Source organism: Dendrobates tinctorius, unplaced genomic scaffold, assembly GCF_039654945.1.
Source record: "Dendrobates tinctorius isolate UK_male_01 unplaced genomic scaffold, ASM3965494v1 ptg000010l, whole genome shotgun sequence".
Lineage (NCBI taxonomy): Eukaryota > Metazoa > Chordata > Amphibia > Anura > Dendrobatidae > Dendrobates > Dendrobates tinctorius.
Window position 1 is genome coordinate 17,140,678 of NW_027361678.1, and position 6,283 is coordinate 17,146,960.

Below are 6,283 nucleotides of genomic sequence, written 5' to 3' on the forward strand. Positions count from 1 at the left end.
GGACACTAGGCTGTCGGAGATGGGGAGGTGGAAGAGGTCCCTACTGAGAAGGGTACGGCTGGAGCAGGCGCGCACGATCCGGCATCTTCAGGGCTGGGAGCAGTCTAGGTCGCTTTGGGATAGTGACATCGGGATCCCTTGGCTGCAAAGCCCCCGCGTAGCCGCCTACCAACGCCAACAGGCTGCGGCCTCCCTGGATGTTAGGCCCCGCACCAGGGCTGCGGAACCACCCACCAATGGGGAACAGCTGATGGGCATTGATATGCATCATGGATTCCCTTTACCACAGCTTCAGCGCCCTAGGCAGCAATCGCACCAGCTGTTACCACCATGCCCTATGGCAAGCAACCAGCGACAGGATGAAGACACCCAAAGTTTCTCCCCTGGAAGCAGTTCTAGTAACCAGTTTCCAGAAACCCCAGGAGGAGACCACCACTAGCAATCTCCAGCAAAAATAACTCTCGTTACCCAGGAGGGTATTTGCACCCTTGTGCCTTTTTGTTTTCTATTTTTGATCATCATGGTTTAGTTTTGTTGTTCCAGTTGTTGCCCAGTTGCAATGGCAGCTTTCACACTTGAACTGCAGAGATCATGAACGCTGAATGGTCCAGAACTGTTATTGTACATAGTTTGCACCTATTTAGGTGCCCTCTCTTGGCTTTACATAGACACTTTGTGAAGATAACATCTACCTCCTTTGGAGCATGACTCCAATCAAAGGACACTGCAAGAGATCCCGGCTGGGAGCGGTGTCCAGCACTTACAAGAATTATTGAAAGTTTTAATGTGAAGTATTTGATAATGTGTTTTAAGATAGCTTTCATGTAAGAATGTTTTAATAAAGAAATGAGAGATTTGAATAAAGAATGAAGATTTGGAAAATATAGGTGATGAACCAGGTATCAGCGGTTATCACTTTAAGCTACTGACAGAAGGGTAGAAAATGTGAAAAAGGAAAGATGATGAAGAAATAGGTTGATGATGAAACTTGCACTTTTGAATTAAGACATTAGTTAAATAAGAATTGTTTGCAACGTTCAAGGATGAGTGCCTCTCATATTGAGAAGATTAGTATAAGAAATGTTTATTCAGCATTATAAAACTTTTGTATGTTCCTGTATTGTTAACTCTGTTTGACTTGCAGCCCGGGGACGTGCTGTGTTTAATGGGGGAGAATGTAGCACCCCTGAGGATTCAGTTGCCACAGAGGTACTGCACCTCCTCCTGAAGTGTGGTACCCCACCATCCAGATAGGTTGGAGGCTCCTGACCACGCTCCAACACCTGCATCCCACACAACACAGTAGTTCAGCAAAGCCACATTGCGGCTCCCTGCTTGGAGTGTAGCAGAGCACCTTTGGTGGCTCCCTGCTTGGAACACAAACCGTGCTGGGAGGCGGGTGGCGTTAGGATACATAAAAGAGCGGGAAGGTTTAGGATTTGAGGTCAGTCAGTGAGAAGGGAGTCAGAGAGAGGAGAGTGAGGAGAGAAGATCCCTGGGAGAGGGATGGAGGAAGGAGGTGCTGCAGCAGACCTCAGTGACCTGGGTCTGCTGGCACGAGAAAGGAAAGAAGGAGAAAGACATTGAACAGAAACCTGATATTCCATAAGAAGGAGAGACTAGTACGGAACGAAGGAGTAAAAGGGAACAGAGGATGTGGGTTAGGAGAGAACCCTGCCTAGAAGTTCTAAGCGCAAGGCTGGAGCCCGGTCCCCGAGGTTGAATGGATACTAATGGTCCTGCAGCAGACACCGGTGGAGTAGTGAGCTGAATATGCACTACTCCCATCTAAGACTTGGGGGCACAACAGCAACTTGGATAGTGAGCCGGGACTCAGGAGTAAGGAGTCCCCGAAGCAGGCTACAGCTGTCTGCCGTACAAGTATGGTTCTTGGGAACACCTGTCAGGAACTCCAGTGTAACTCAGTACTAGGAGTACTTCACACCAAAGGCGCTATAAGAGGAAATGTTCAGAAAGGCACATGTTGGCAGAGTGTTGGAAGGGAGCATTCCATCTGACCTGGAGGTTGACTGAGTCCCTGACCCGGAGGACACGGCACGGAGGCAGGCACCTGTGTGTACTACAGACTGTGAGTAAAGCTTTGGAACTCCATGCCTTGGTGTCCTCCAATTATTCCTGCACTAACACACCCTGTACCACTACAGCGGGGTACCAGCTTCTACACCGCCTGTGCCTGTCCTCTACCCCTACATCTACACTGCCCTGGGACTGCAGCTTCACCTGTGGGGAGCCTCACCATCTTGGCTGCACCACACCACCAGTCCCAGAGGATCTGTATGCAGTGTCGGCTTAACATCTCACTTGCTGAGCACCACAGGTGGCGTCACGAACTATTCCACCATTCAAACTTCCCCCATTAATTGGGTGCCCAGGGCCACGGACCGGGTCACCGCTCCTGTGACACATCCCGCTGACACCGGCCTGGTACCGAGTACCCCACAGCCCTGGGAGGGCGACCCAAAGTGTTCTCATACAACCAGGCTCAGACTGGCCCACAGGGTAACAGGGGAATCCCCTGTTGGGCCCCTGTGAAGATCTGGGCCCCCAACCCCACTATATGGACAGTACTTGGCATAATTCACTTGATTTACTCTGTACAGAAAAAAGTATCATCTCAGCCTTCATTAACCAAACTACCTAGCTTATTATTATTTAGAGATATAGGACGTTTCAGAATGAGAGAAGTGTAATATTTGTATGCAGGTGAAAAGTGGGCCCCTCAAAGTCAATGTTACTGGTGGGCCCTTGGCACTCCAGTCTGACACTACATACAACCCTATCAGAAATAAGGACATATCGCTGCTTAGATACAGATATGGCTTGTGGAAATCATGCATCTCTAGGTAATGATCGCAACAGAGGTTGTAATGCATAACGGCACGTTATCCACCAATATTGTCCTCGTAAAGCAGATAGAATTGGGAAACTATCCTTTTTAGAGTCCAGCGACGCCGTAGTCAGATGCTACATGGTAACCTTACTAATTGTAGGGTCAGAAAAGAGGAAATGAACCAAACGGTTTTGTGGTTGGCGGATGCTAATGTACTAAAGAGAAGGGTAAGAAGCAAGGTGGAGATGACCGAGGATCCTGGGGTCCAGCAGACCCGGCTCCAGGTACCATCTGCAGGTCAAAACCAAGAAAACGTACCCTAAGAACTTTCATGGGGTCAAATACAGAAGACATGAGGATTGTTGTCGCCCCAGACGCAGCGCTGGCGAGATGACAAATTACTTTCCATCTTGAATTAATAAGGGTGTAATCCGAGGCTTCTCATCACTTGTGTGAGCATTATGAAAAACAAATGATTTCTAATTCTCTCTGCCTGTCTCATCCATTCCACAATAATCAGCAAACGCATGTAGACCGTTCTCCAGGAGAGATGAATAGCAGAAGAGAGCGGGAATTATTAAGAGCGTGTTCAAGGCCCTGGACGACGACCAAGAGCACCATAACCACAGAGGCGACTCTGCTAACAGTAGCAGGGTTCATGCACAGCTCGGCTTCACTCATTTATGTAGGATGCATATGTTTTCTGCAAAAATAATCACCTTTTATTAATACGACTGGTTACATGAGCTAATCCTTCCAGACCTCCAAAGATGCAAAACAGAGGTTGTGTATATAGCAAAGCCAAGATATAAGACTGCCAGGAAAGAGCGTTATCTGTACAGCAGGAAAGGATAAGTATTTACTGCTAATAAATAAATATCAATACTATAATACTGCCCCCTATGTACAAGAATATAACTATTATAACACTGCTCCCTATGTACAAGAATATAACTACTATAATACTACTCCTATGTACAAGAATATAACTACTATAACACTGCCCCCTATGTACAAGAATATAACTACTATAATACTACTCCTATGTACAAGAATATAACTACTATAACACTGCCCCCTATGTACAAGAACATAACTACTATGTACAAGAATATAACTACTAAAACACTGTCCCCTATGTATAAGAATATAACTACTGTAATACTGCCCCATGTATAAGAATATAACTACTATAATACTGCCCCTATGTACAAGAATATAGCTACTATAATACTGCTCCTATGTACAAGAATATAACTACTATAATACTGCTCCTATGTACAAGAATATAACTACAATAATACTGCTCCTATGTACAAGAATATAACTACTATAATACTGCTCCCTATGTATATATAAGAATATAACTACTATAATACTGCCCCTATGTACAAGAATATAACTACTATAATACTGCTCCTATGTACAAGAATATAACTACTATAATACTGCCCCTATGTACAAGAATATAACTACTATAATACTGCCCCTTATGTACAAGAATGTAACTACTATAATACTGCTCCTATGTACAAGAATATAACTACTATAATACTGCCCCTATGTACAAGAATATAACTACTATAATACTGCCCCTTAGGTACAAGAATATAACTACTATAATACTGCTCCTATGTACAAGAATATAACTACTATAGTACTGCCCCTATGTACAAGAATATAACTACTATAATACTGCCCCTATGTACAAGAATATAACTACTATAATACTGCCCCTTATGTACAAGAATATAACTACTATAATACTGCTCCTATGTACAAGAATATAACTACTATAATACTGCTCCTATGTACAAGAATATAACTACTATAGTACTGCTCCTATGTACAAGAATATAACTACTATAATACTGTCCCTATGTACAAGAATATAACCACTGTAATACTGCTCCTATATACAAGAATATAACTACTATAATACTGCTCCCTATGTGCAAGAATATAACTACTATAATACTGGCCCTATGTACGATAATATAACTGCTATAATACTGTCCCCTATATTACTGCCTCCTGTGGACGTTATAAAGTGTTAGTGTTGCAGTGGGTTTTCCCACGTTTGGGATAATTTTCTATTTGATTACATTACAGATGAGATTATTTTTCTTTGGGTTTCGTGCCTGCTCCTTTTTTTTGTCTTTTCCTTGTTGGTCACTGACTGTGCGATTATTGTTGTGTGATATCAGTGTCATGCCGGCAGAAGAACGAGTCTTTAGTTCAGGTTCATTTTTCCATAATTTAATGAGGTGGTGAATGACAAGGGTTAAGTAGAAGCCGGGTGGCTTGGGGGACCCTGGATGCCCACGCTCTGCCCCTGCCCTCTGTCTGCTTCCATCAGTATAAGCCTCATTACTTCTTTCTGTAAGGGAGAGATAACTCACTTGGATGACAGAACAACCTTCACCTTCTCCATAACTTGCATATTTCCTGGCTTTTGTCCCAGACGTGGATTCCGTATGTTCAGGTGGTTTTGGGGGTCAGTGGCTAGGGGGACCTCCACTTTTTTTTATAGCAAACCTTATTGTGTAGAAGGAATTCGGATCAAAGTTGTCCCCGGTCTGATACAAAGTAATAAAGGGGCGTCTTAGGCTGTGTGCACACGATGCGGATATGCAGCGGATCGCAGCGGATTTTTCCGAGCAGAAACGTTGCATATCCGCATTGTGATGTACAGTAGCATAGAAATCAATGAGAAAAAAAACGCTGTGCAGACGCTGCGGATTTTTCCGCGCGGTTTTCCTGCGGTAAAAAATCCACAGCATGTCACTTGTTTTGTGCGGTTTTCCACCTCCCCTGTCTCCAAATCCGCAGGGGGGAATCCGCAGTGGAAAACCGCACAAAAATCGCAAGAAAACCGCAGGAAAAATGGAAGAAATCCGCAGGAAAAATGCAGGTCATTTGACCTGCGGATTTCTTCCATTCTGCGCAGAAAAATCCGCAGGGCAAAAAAGTCCGTCTGCACTCAGCCTTAATAATCCGACCCTGGGTCTGAGCCACATAAGTAATGTGTTGGAGCAGAAGTGAAGAGATGTGTGTGCGGGCGGCGGACTGACCGCACTTCCTCCATGGATACAGGCTCCAAAATGAAGATGCCTCATATATAAGAGGGAGCGGAATGTGAATAAGCTGCCATCATCACAAAGTATCATTATTTATAGACACATTGGAAAAATGTAACAAATCATTGACGTCAAATTCAGATTTGTCCACAGCGCGTAATTCTGCTGTGAGACGTCAGATGTGGTCACCGCCATACATAACATTGGGAGCATGACAGTCGTAATAATCTGTACAGCTTCTCCAGCTGAAAAAATCATGGACTTCTCAATAATATTTTTGTGGACAGTGAAAAATGGTGTTCTTTGTCATGGGCCATCCATCAATTTCTGGCTGGTAGGCAACACATAATGT